Consider the following 13,317-nt stretch of genomic DNA (forward strand, 5'->3'; position numbering starts at 1 on the left):
CTTCTGCCCCGCACTACCAACAGTCATATGTTACACGAGCAGCACAAGAAAGGTGTGGTGGTGGTTTTTAGCATCTCGCCGCCAATTCTCTCTCATTCTCTCTCTCTTCACTTCTCTCCCTTCTTCCATGACCGGCCTGTGCCTTGTGTGTGCACATGCATGTGCATGCGTTTCAGGGCACCACTGAAGCAGTCACGCAACCTAAGAGTTGTGCTCCAGCTCCCCTGCAACATCACAGAAGAGGTGGGCATACAGCTCTGGTTCCCTGGGTGTGATCTAATCGAGGCGCTGAGTGGTGGTCCCTCCCCCATACTGCCCGAGGTTTCTTGTTGTGTGGCAGTCCACAATGAACAGCTGGTGGGATTGCTGCATTTGGCTTTACAGGTCACACATTGTAGGCCAGGTCTACACCACCTTTCCTTTGCCCTTCTTCTGCTTCCTTCCACCCCAGAGGGCAAGATCAGGACCCAAGACAGGCCAGATTTGACCTGCAGGCCTGAGGGTCTGTGGCCCTGCTTTAGACCAGATCTCTGAATGGCTTCTCCCCCTGGTTTCAGGTAGAGTGCCATCAGCATGCTGACGGCACACAGCTCTCTCTGCCTGTGACATCTGAATCAGGTGAGGCCGTGCAAGTACGGGATCAGGGTCTGGACTCAGTGATGGGCTGGCTGGATGGGGGCCAATAAATGGAAGCTGAATCCTGGCAAGACGGAGGCCCTGCGGGGAGGGGCTCCGAAGTCCACCCATCCAACACTTTTTGTAAGCACTCCTCCATGCAGAAAAAAACTGCTGAGAATGGGGGGGGCAGGTTCCTTGTGAGGGATAAAAATATATTCATGACCCCCACCCTGTTGAGCTTAGCACTAATTTTGAGCATGTTATGTCAATTATGTTAATATGAAGTGGGCATTTTCATCCCAGCAAATATTTTTATTGTGGATCGCCTCAAGCAGTCATTGAGTGGAGGGGCACGTAAAATACATAAAATAAATAAATAAGTCTGTGAAGTGACAATTATTATTGATTGATTATTTATTACAGCTATTTATATCCCTCCTTTCGGGATCCAAATCCTTCTAAGGCAGCTTACAAGTAATGCCAAAATATACCAATGAAATCACAACAAGCAATATTATGTAAAAAGCTGTCAGGATTCTTCCTGCAGGGCAGTGGATGGTCCAGCTATGGGGTGGGGGAGCCCAGCTGGAGCAGGGCCCCGATGTCTTTCTCCTGGAAACTGTGCTGTGTGGCCACTTGCCATGCCACATTGTTTTCAGCCGAGTCCTAAGGGCCATCCCATGGAGACGGGGAAACAGGGCTGTTCTACTCGTCACCGCTCTGACGCCAGGTGCCGCGGTCCCTGCACCGACGTTATTCATGCAGACTGACAGCAGTGGTGGCAGAGGCCCCACATGTCCAGGCCAGTATCCAGGGTCATCAGGGTCGGGCACCTGCTGAGGGCCACAGCCCAGGCAGGGCCGAGTGACACAAGAGCACCCTGGAACCCTCTTCACCATTCCAACCTCCTTGTTCGCCTCCCTCTTGCTCTGGCCCAGACAATGGGGGTGGTGAGGAAGAGGAGGAGGAGGAAACACCATGGCCTCCTTGCTCCCTGGCTCTCTGCCTGTCGAGCAAGCAAATGACACCAATGATGAGAATGAGGCAGTAGATGACAATGGTGGTGAGAAGGCTGGCTCACTGAGGGAGGGGGCCCGTGGAGGGTGTCGTGCCCAAGGGCCCTCAGGCACCGGGAGCCGGTACTGGTTTACACAACATGGCGCCTACACTCTGGAATGCTCCTGCCAACACATGCACACTATTAATTGGGAGGCAGCAACAGCCGCGCACTTCTGATGGTGATTAAAAACATGCCTCTTTGCACAGACTTCCTCTAAACATTGGCACTAATCCTGCAGTCCTACATCTTGATATACTTCTATAGGTTGTGTTTTGTTATTTCTCTTTCCAGATAAGGTTTAATGTGTGTTTTAATAGTGCAAAGCACCTGTCTTAAATAAATAAGTATACCACAGCACACCTGGCTATTTGAAAGGAAGGCTTATGGAAATTGGCATAACCCCAAACTACTCAAGTTTTAGATTGCATCCCATCAGAACTTATTGACAATTCATTTTTTTAGTAGAACCTAGCAATTTTGTTAGAATAGAAACTCTGCCCCCCAAATTTTAGGTTGTGTGAATATTCCCCCTTTGGGGCACCTTTCTTTCACCTTGGGTGTAGTATCTTATTCTGCATCTTCCTCCTTCATAGATTAGTCATATGGGTTGATCCCACCCAATCAGGGATTACACGGTGAACAGGATGGCATCATTACACTACATAACCAATCAGACTTGACTACATGATGACATCACTAAAGGCAAGTGAGGGCAATTCAAATGGAAGTGGAGACGTTTTTCCCAGGAGAGCTGGAAAATTGCCTAAAAGAGGGAGGTGCTGTTCAGCTCTCCTGGAAATGTTTGCAATAAACAAAAAAAAACCATGACGCTTTGGCTCATTTCCGATATTAACTGAGGGAAGCGTGTTTGTCTCAAGACTCAGACATCCTGACACTGGATTTAAATAAATGATTTATGGTGCACATTATCTGGCATCAAGTGCTCGCATTCTATGTGATGCCTTTTCTCATAAATCCCCTAGATCAAAGTATTTTTTCCAAATAACAAACTACTTGTGGATCATCTTTCTCCTGGAATATAGGAACAGAACTGCCCTTTGCATGTTGTCGCTACAGGCTGGGTTGAGCCATGTTATTTCCTTCTCTGTTGGTTTTGCTGCATTAACTGGTGATCTTGTCTTTGGGATAAAGAAGGCACTCAGAACTTCAGAAGTTATCGAAATGCCTGGGACCTTAGAGTTTCTGCCATTACAGGCCATCCCTCACACTCATTAAACTGAAAATTGATTTATTCTCTCTCAGAAAAGCAATGGGGCTGAGAGCTCAGTACGAAATGCATCACCACGGGGTAATAAACTACCCTTTGAAAGAGGGACTGGTCCCAGACTCCATAAAGGGGGCTGAAAAAAATACCGCTGGACCCCAGAAGATCTCAGCAACTGTAGGCTGATGGCTAACATCCCCTTTCTAGCCAAGTCGTTAGAGCAGGTGGCGGACAATGAGAATCAGGCACTCTTGGATGAAAACAGATTTTCTAGATCCGTTGCAGTTGGGGTTTAGGCCTGATTTTCCCACTGAAATGGCTTTAGGTACCCTGTGGGATGATGGCCTGTGTTGGGAAAGTTGTGAGGGGGGGGGGAGTGTGGCCCTGATGATTCTCCCATAGTTCTCAGTAGCTTTGATACCATCGACCATGGCATCTTTCTGGAAACGTTGTCTGGGTTGGGAGTGGGTGGGCAGCTTTATCGTGGTTCCAGTCACATGTGGATGACCATTTTCAGAAGGCCATATTGGGGGATTTATGTTTGACCCTTGGCATTTACGCTTTGGGGTCCCAAAGCATATCTCCTAGGCTATTCAGCATTGATATGAAACCACTGAGTGAGGACACCTGGAGATTTAGAGCACAGCGCCATCGGTCTGCCGATGACACACCACTCCGTCTCTCTTTTCATCGGATCCAGGAAAGGCAGTGGGATGCCTCACCAGTGCCTGCCTGCAATAATGGACTGGATGAGGGTAAGGGTGGGGGAGTATTTTGTTTGCTCCACATTCTGGAGCGAACGTAGCCAGTTCACACCCCCTGGACCGATGCTCAAATTGGAAGGTAGATGTGAGGATTAGTCCACAGTTCTGTGAACATTTCCACAGCATGATTCGCTTACAGTTTATAATGTGGTCTGAGGCTGCCCTTTATTTTTATTTCTTTCATTTTTACAAGTTCGAATTGCTTGGGGCAGCTAGAAATACCAACACCCACTGCGCAGATTGAAAATGCTTGTGAAAATGCTTCAGGGAGTGCTGTACGTCCTTCTATGCAGTTGCCCCTTTCCTGGACTATTGTATCGGGGGGAAGATAATTTTATGGGCAGCCCCATGTAGTGAGGGTTCCTGAAATCCAGGGGAGCTATTCCAGCACACAGAAACTCACGCAAAGGCACTGGAGACCGTGTGCAGGCCCCACCGATTTTTATTTGTTACTTTTTTGGACCACCCAAGCAGCCAATTGAGGCTCTCACAATAGCTCTCCCCAAGCTGGAGCCGCGCACTCATTTCGGCATTGGGGAGATGTTCTACCTATGCAAGAGTGCAGCGCAGGAAGGAAAGCCTGAACAAAGGAAGAAGGCACCACAGCAGGCAGGTTTATGTCTGGTATACATCTGCCCGGACTGTGCCCACCGAAGGGATCCTGCAGCTCCCTTCCGACCGCTCCTCCGTCGGTTGCGTGTAGACTGTGCGTAGGAAGGGCTAGCTTGTAAGGGCGTGCCGCGCTCCTGCACATGCACAGAAAGAGACCTCCACCCTGTTGAGAGGAAGGCATCAAAATGGTGTAGCGCTGCTTTAAAGGTCGGAGTGCCATTGAGTGCCTTTGTATTCTCCCAGGCATTTTAGCTTCATAGTCTTTTAGCTTTGGTGTTCTAAATCGGTATTTTAAATCTCTGCATTGCTGCTAGGTTTTATTCTGGTTGTATTGTTATATTGTGGTTTTAATGCTTTTAAATTTTATATTGTTTCATCCTGTGCTTTTTGGTTTCAATTTTTGTGAACTGCCCAGAGAGCTTTGGCTATTGGGCGGTATAGAAATGAAATATAAATAAATAAATAAATGTTTTGCATACAAAAAAAGGAAAAAGGGGAGTTTTCACAAGCCCCAAATGCTAGTTTTGCTGCTGCTTTTTATTATGAAAGGGGCGGGGTGCTTTCATGAACAGCTAGTCATGGGTCTGCTACAGTGAGAAGGCAGGTGTGGTTGAGACAGTTGAACACAAAAGGCCTGGACTGTGAATTATATCCACAGGGCTACACTGGAAGCACCTCAGGGTCCTGCTGGATCTGGTATTTCTAACCCAGAGTTCTGTTTCCACCTGTGGTCAGCCAGATGCTTCTGAGACGCCCACGAGTTATTCACTCCCCAGCAACTGCCAGAGAGGCTCCCTCTGAACACAGAGATTCCGCTTAGCCATCATGGGTACTAATGAGTGACAACCACCATTGACAGGCCGTCTGAAATTGTCATTGCCACATCTTGTGATGGTGAATTCCAGCGATTAATTGGGCATTGCATGAAGCACTTTCTCTTATCCAGAATCACTTGTCAGTCCATTTTCCTGGGTACCTCCCACATTTTAGTGTTATGGGAAAGGAAGACACTCTCCTATTCACCTTCTTCATCCAATGCATAGTTTCATAAACCTCCCTCATGTCTGCCCCCGCTCCCTGGTCAGACTGCCAAGACCCAGTTTATGGTGGAATTAGAGGATGGAGAACTAGACTAGAACTTGATATGATCATGGTTACAACCTCTCTCAAGGAGACACGTCTATATGAAGCAGGATGGACATAGGGACCATTCCTCCTGATGTCACTCCTCCAACTCGATTTGCTTAAACAATTCTTGGCCAAGGGGAAAAAGCACTCCTGGTTCATCCTGGCCGAGCAATCTTTCCGCTAACGTGAAATGTGATTATCTGAAGGGGGTGCAGTTCTGAAGAAACCTGTGAGGCTTGACAGATAGCAGGATATGAATTCAGTGAGACTAAGACAAAGTAATATGCCCAAGAACTTAAGTACAAGGCAGAGGTGGACTCGGCTCCACCACACAAAACCCACTCTTTGGAGCCCAAATGAAGATGGTGCTGGAGGGCAGCGCTTTGTTTTGCACCATGCCAGCCTCCCCTGATAAAAAAGATGTAATTAAAAACAATCTTAAGAAACAAAATAAAGATCAGGAGGGGCAGGGAGCCTGGCGGGGGCCCAGAGCAGGGCCCGTGGCACCATGGTGGTGACCTTAGCCTGGACTAACCTGAAGCGCCCGCTAGGCACAACCAGGCCTGCACAGGGCACCATGCTGACTGCACTTCTTCTCAGAACTTCAACATTTGGATTGTGTGTGGTTGATCTCTGGGTGGCCTCACCCAGGGCTGTGCATAAGTTGGACTCCTGGCCGCTCTCAACTCAGTGACTCCGTAGGAGTGCGTACAGTGTGGATCCTGACAGATTGCTGGGCCTGCCACAGGGGGGGCATGTGACATGCAGCACTGGGCGGGGGGAAGTCCCCTTCTTCTCTGGCAATCAACAAGGGGATGGGAGTTCCATGCATGACTGTATCCAAGGCTCTGGGTCATGGGACTCCCTAGACCTGGGTGGATACCTTCAGTTTGCTCAGAGATCTGTTGTGCGAGTGTAGGCATGAATTGCAGACCTGTGGAGCTTTAACATCTGAAGAAGCTATTGTTTGGATGGAATACAGTTATCCCCACCCCCACCCGTACAACATGGGAGATGGGTCTAGCAAGTGCAATCAGCTATTTGTGGAACAAGGCTGAAGGCCCTTCACAAGCTTTTGCCTTCTCAGTTTCCCCTGCTCCTAATTTTGCCCAGGCTGTGTAAGTCAAGTTGTCTTTTGCTCTGCGGGTTCCATCGTGTTTATTTTGATTAGCGTACAGAGGCTTATTTTTAGCTCACCGGGATGAATGAACAGCAGCACCGATGTTTCGCCATGAAAAACGTGTGTACTTAACTTCGCAGTTTATTTTTATATCCCCCACTTCCGTATCCAGATAATCAGGATGTGGCTACTTGGAGAGAGATAAACTTCAGCTTCTCACGTAAGTGCAGAGTCCTGCACTAAACCCAAAGGGCCTCGGAGAAGGACCAACTGGCTGCCGGGGGAGGAGTTCTCAGCTTGTGCGAGGAGGCAAACCTCCATCAGTGTTTCACTCTCTGGCTGTTTGGTCCCTTCCGCCCAGCCTTTCCTCTCCTTCCTCCCACGCAAGGGCCAAACACTGGTGGCCAAAACCAACTGTCAGAGCCAGTACCAAGGGCAGACATGGGCGGGCACCAGCCAAAGGCCCGCACCGCAGCAGGGGCCAGCAACACCAGAGCCCCCTGGAGTGGCTCCTCCTCTTCCCCACTGCAACCGGCTTGTTCCCCTGCTTCTCACTCTGGCCCAGAGAACGGAGGTGGTGGTGGTGGTGAGGAGCGCAGAGGCCGCGGCCGCCTGGCTCTCCGCCTGTCGAGCAGCAAGGGGGAGCAATGACGAGAACAGGAGAAGGAGCAAGAGCGGATGGTGACCATGGCGGGGCTGAAGTCGGCTCACAGAGGGAGGGGGCCTACTGAAGGTGTCTTGAAGGAAAGGGGGGACCCATGGCTCAGTGGCGGAGCCCCTGCTTTGCATGCAGAAGGCCCCAGGTTCGATCCCTGGCTGCTCCAGGTAGGGCAGGGAAATACTCCTGCCTGAAACCCTGGAGAGCCACTGCCAGTCAGTGTCGACAATGCTGGGCTAGATGGACCAAGGGTCTCACTCACTGTAAGGCAGCTTCCCAAGTTCCTACGTTCCTGTATCTTGCACAAGGGCCCCCCAAACCTGGAGCTGCCACTGGTAGCTGTAAACAGTCCGAGCCCCCCTCGTTCTTCGCTGCAGAGGTGGGCAGGAGGTAGATCTGATCTACTGGGAATTCTCCGAGTGATTTGCAGCAGAGCAGCAGGGGTCTCTGACTCCCAACTGTCTAATAACTGCAGCAAGAAAATGACGTTTCCCACCCAAATTAGGCTGCTGAAATGCAGTAAACATGGGGGGAACCAGGAGTGAATTTTGTGTGAAAGAACTGTGAGCACAATCCAGTTCTGGTCCTGAAAACAAATGCCCAGGCTCAGATGGTGCTCAGAGGCACCCTGTTCTTTCATTCTAAGTGGGCTTTGCTCTGGTTGGTTTGGGGTTCTAGTGAAAAAACAAAGTGTATCCAAAAAGCCTGAAGACTGCCCAGCCCTGCTCTACTACCCAGGTAGGCAAAACATAGGTGATCCACTAGCCAAATTCATCTTGCTAAGTGCTGGGATGCTCGCAAAACAGGCTGGTCTAGGTGGCACCATTTCCCCCCACAACCCAGACATATTGACTGTATGCATCATCACCCCACAGTCCCTGGGAGGGAACATCTCAGGAAAAATGGAAGCCACCAACCATCAAAAAGAGCACCGCCACTGCTGCTGGGAAGATCAGCCAGCTTCCCCGCCCCCCAAAAACCATACACCACATAACACTGGGGCTGAGCTGAAATTGCTGCAGTGAACTTTCAGCTTGCAATATGTGAATCGCCCAGAGAGCTTTGGCTGCTGGGTGGTAGAAATGTAAATAATAAAATAAATAAAAATACAATTTGAGAAGGCTGGGGGTAGGGGCAAAGATGCCCCCAAACCTCTGCCCTGTGCCCAGCTTTTCTGAATCAATACCAAGGGATGTATGGATTTTGTTAAATCTGTCCCATCTATATTTTGTGGATTGTCAGGCGTCTTTCGTTCCATCATCCACCCATTGATGGAATTGGGTTTCTTTCACTAGAATTTAGTTCTGCCTGTATGAATCAGCACTGCTGGGCAATTGTGCTTATACGCTAACTCGCATTTGCAAATGAGCACAAATCCTCCCACCCCCAAAGTGAAAAACCAGCCCACTGCAGGATCCGCAGGTTGGACTCTTAGAAATCTGAACTCATTTGAATCCACTGCAGATTTCTCCAAATCCCTATTGGCACCACCTGTCCTGAAATGGTGGCATCAATTTTTGTTAAAACCCAGAAGTATTCCTAGAGCCATGCTTCATCTGTGCTGCAGCTGGCTAGGACTGGACTGCAGAGCCAAAATCCAAAGCCCCACAGCCCAGACCTCCACGGGTCACTGCAGCATCCTTCTTTGGATTTTTAAAAGCGGGTGGGCAACTGGGTATGTGCATGGATACATAGGCACATCTTATTTCTTTTCCTTTTAAAACATATCCTTTCCTACAACAAAGTGATGTCTGTTCCAAAAAATCAGGGCAGCAGAAGCAAACGCTATTGTATTCCTATAGTCAGGATGGTGCCGGCTTAAAATGAGCTTAAAATGCAAAACTGCACATGCTCAGTATTGCTGCTGCTTCGTTTTGAGGGTTGGCACACAAGGTGTTTTGGTGTTGCTGGTGCACCAGCGTATTTGGCTTTTTCCTCCAATGTATCAGGAATGCAGAAGCAGTTGCAAAGCATGGAATACGTGGTTATACGTGGGGTGGTGGTGAAGAGAGAATAGAAATGTTGCTGTGCCTCACAACTGAAATGATACACATGATCATCAAAGGGGGCCCCACAAGACCATTTAATCCAGGGTCTAAAATTACCTAGCTGCACCCCTCTGCTTCATCATCCCATATTGTCTGTGGGACACGACTTCCCAGAAAAAAATGGAACCCACCAGCCATGAAAAAATGTGCTGCCCCTACCCTCCTCCGTTCAGTCAGCTTCTCCCCATCCCCCCAAATCACACCAAAAAACCCTCCCCATATTTCTCTGTCTGCAAATGGGATGGAGAAATGGCAGGGGTAAATTCAGTGTGGCCCCCAAGTGTTAATATATTCTGAGTGTGCACATTTGCTTTATAAATTCTACTTATCTTTCTCTCTGTTTTAAAAGTAGACCATGGAAGACTGACACCATCCCTCTCCTGCTCCAAAGCAGGGCTTTCTCCCTGGTCTCCTCTGCTGAGGAACCCAAGTGTCATGCCAAGACTTCTGGAGGCATGTTCTAAGAACCCACCTTGGTGCTTGTAGGGCCCTGGAGGATCTACCTGTTGCTCTGCTTGAGCTGAAGGTGCTTAGAGCACCCTCAACGTCCCACTCAGGTCTGCAGCTGCACAAACTGGCCGTGGGGGAGCAGGGGAGCCAAATGTCTTTCAGAGGAGCTCGGCGAGGGCCTCCAACTCCATTGCCCTTCTCCAGCGGTTCCTTACAAGCATTGCAGCTTCAATACACTGTATTGGCCCCAGGAGCATAACCAAGTCACCTGTAGAGTTAGAGGGGCCTAGAGATCCAGAATGCCTTGCTAAGTTCATTATTATTATTAGTGCAATTCCCTTGCTAGTAAGCCTCTGAGCATGTGAAGATGAGTCAAAGGGCCGATAGTGCGACCTAGGACATTCCATACTAATGAGTGAGAGTGTTATCAAGCACTCTGCCTGGGAAGCTAAGTTTACCTTAAAGGTGCAGGTGGCTGTGCTGAGAACCAAGCACTGTGAGTCTATGCTGAGAATAAACGCTAGGAGGCGCTTGCTGTTGTCATGCTGCCTCACTGCTAACATGTATGGTATAAGACCCATTGTGCCCCGTGGCTCTGGGTTCAGAGAAGCTGTCTGATCCAACCATTGGGTACACCTGTGTGCTGTAAGTTACTCAATAAAGTACTCCTTGTAAGTAAACCTGGGTCTGATTTATCATTACCTTGGCACCTCTAAATTAAGAGGTCAAAGCCCACGGCCGGGGCAATACATACACACACAGAGCTTCCTTGCCAAAGCAGCTGCCCCATCCATTTCTAGACAGGGGACACTTTCCCATGGCACAGGGCAGTCTGTTTTCTCCCATGGAACAAAGAGGCAGGCTTGCCAGTGTGTGTGAGATCTAAGCAGCATGGATCGTAGTGGCCGTCTCTACACAATTTCACACTCTTTGAATGGTAGAGGGATCCGGGATGGATCTAAGTGAGAAAGCCTTGAGGATGATGCTGATGAGGCAATTACCCATCACCAGCCTCTGGGTATTTCCTTCTTAAGAAGGCATGTGGGGCCACTTAGGCAAGATCTCTCCTTCAAGCAACTGCCACATCCTCCATTCAGTGGTCTCTCCAGTCTGCTTGGAAAGCAAAAGCCATCCCAAAGAGGGAGAACAGAAGTAAGTAAAGAACTCTTCATCCCAGACTAAATGTTTCCTGCTTCTTCATCCTTCCCTATCTGAGGATGCAGTGACAGATCGCGAGTGGAGATCCGCAGAACCAAGCCCCATTCATCAAGCGTGCCTGTTTATGCAATATTTCTTTTTCTGCTTGGCTTGGAAGCAGACCCTGGCAGGACTGCAGCTGAATTACAGCCTCTGTGACATCGTCTGACGTTCAGACTTTTTGCCCCAGCAGAGGTCCCACAGGAGCTCAAGGGAAGGGTTCCCACTGGGCTGCATGTGTGGGAATTGCTTTGTGGTTCCTTTCTACAAAATGACCTTGGGAGGGGGAGCTAAGATCTGTCTAGAAAGCAGGGCCGGCAGCCAAAGTCAAGGGCCGCACAGCTCAGGGCAGGGCCCAAATCATCACCCAGAAAGTGGCAGGTGATGAGGCAGTGGCAACCAGCCCCAGCAGCACCTGAACGGGCCTGGCCCTGACCCACTTAGGTGGATGCCGATCAGTGCAGCAGCATCTCTTTCTTATGTTTAAAAACATTTTATAGCCAAGGGGTGGCCAGCCAGGCATGTACATGCTCACAGGTTTCATTGTTTTTACTTTTAAAGATATTATCCTTTTCTGCAGCAAAATGGTGCTTATTCTCAAGTAAATGTGTTTAGCATCAGGGCAGCAGAAGCAAACTCCATTTTATTCCTGTAACCATGACGTTGCTATGATTTAAGTGAGTTTAAAATGCAGAACTGCACATGCTCCTGATTTTTAGAATCAGGGTTGGCAACAGAGTTTTGTTTTTGTTCTAACATATCAGGGCTTGGATCCAGAGTCAGTTGCATGGAACTGGACTGGTGGAGGCAGACTTCCCCACCATTTCCTCCTCCTCCTCCTCCTCAGCAGCCCCTCCATCCCCCTGAAAATGCTTGTTGTTGTTCAGTCATTAAGTCGTCTCCGACTCTTCATGACCCCATGGACCACAGTACGCCAGGCCCTCCTGTCCTCCGCTCTCTCCCTGAGTGTGCTCAGGTTCATATTCACTGCATCAGTAATGCTATCTAGCCATCTCATCCTCTGCCATCCCCTTCTCCTTTTGCCTTCAATCTTTCCCAGCATCAGGGTCTTTTCCAGACAGTTTTCTCTTCGCATTAGGTGGCCAAAATATTTCAGCTTCAGCTTCAGTATCTGTCCTTCCAATGAGCACTCAGGGTTGATTTCCTTTAGGATGGACTGATGTGACCTCCTTGCAGTCCAGGGGACTCGTAAGAGTCTTCTCCAGCACCACAGTTTGAAAGCATCGATTCTTCGGCACTCAGCCTTCCTTATAGTCCAGCTCTCACAGCCATACGTTGCTACTGGGAAAACCATAGCTTTGATTATGCGGACCTTTGTCGGCAAGGTGATGTCTCTGCTTCTGACTATGCTGTGTAGGTTTGCCATAGCTTTCCTCCCAAGGAGCAAGCGTCTTTTAATTTCATGGCTACAGTCACCGTCTGCGGTGATCTTGGAGCCCAAGAAAGTAAGATCTGTCACTGCTTCCATTTCTTCCCCTTCCATATGCCAGGAAGTGATGGGGCCAGATGCCATGATCTTTGTTTTTTTAATGTTGAGTTTCAAACCAGCTTTTGTACTCTCCTTTCACCCTCAACAAGAGGCTCTTGAGATCCTCTTTGCTTTCTGCCATTAGGGTGGTATCGTCTGCATATCTGAGGTTGTTGATAATTCTCCCGGCAATCTTAATTCTGACCTGTGATTCATCCAACCTGGCAGTTCTCATGATGTACTCTGCATATAAGTTAAATAAGCAGGGCAACAATATGCAGGCTTGTCGTACTCCTTTCCCAATTTTGAACCAATCGGTTGTTCCATGTCCGGTACTCACTGTTGCTTCTTCTTGACCCTCGTACAGGTTTCTCAGGAGACAGGTAAGGTGGTCTGGTACCCCCATCTCTTTAAAAATTTGCCAGTTTGTTGCGATCCACACAATCAAAGGCTTTAGCGTAGTCAATGAAGCAGAGATACATGTTTTTCTGGAATTCTCTTGCTTTCTCCAGGATCCAGCGTATGTTGGCAATTTGATCTCTAGTTCCTCTGCCTCTGAAAATGCTTCCCCCTGCTGAATGTGACTGCAAATGATCCCGCTGCCCTACTTGAGGTGGTGCAAGGACAGAACACCCAGAAATTAGTCAGGGCGGTACCAACATCAGTAGGCAGCAGAAACACAGAGTTCCAGAGGAGACCGTGGTTGGTGGGAAAACTCACAGCACAAAGCTCCTGCAGAGACGTTGTTCCAGCAACTCTCTACCTGGAACTGAAGGCTTTTAAGCCTGAGCCTTCAGAGCCCCACCCAGGCCACAGCTGCAGGCCATCAGTGCCACCTGAGGAATGGTCTACTTATGAGCAGAGCCCTGCTCACTAGTAAACCTTTACTCACAAGCCATCCTTATTCCTCAGGCAGGCACTTCTGGGTCTGGCAGCTGTCCGACCCTG

The sequence above is a fragment of the Heloderma suspectum genome, chromosome 3 (assembly GCF_057233095.1).
Source record: "Heloderma suspectum isolate Gila_16-S chromosome 3, 16-S_ref, whole genome shotgun sequence".
Lineage (NCBI taxonomy): Eukaryota > Metazoa > Chordata > Lepidosauria > Squamata > Helodermatidae > Heloderma > Heloderma suspectum.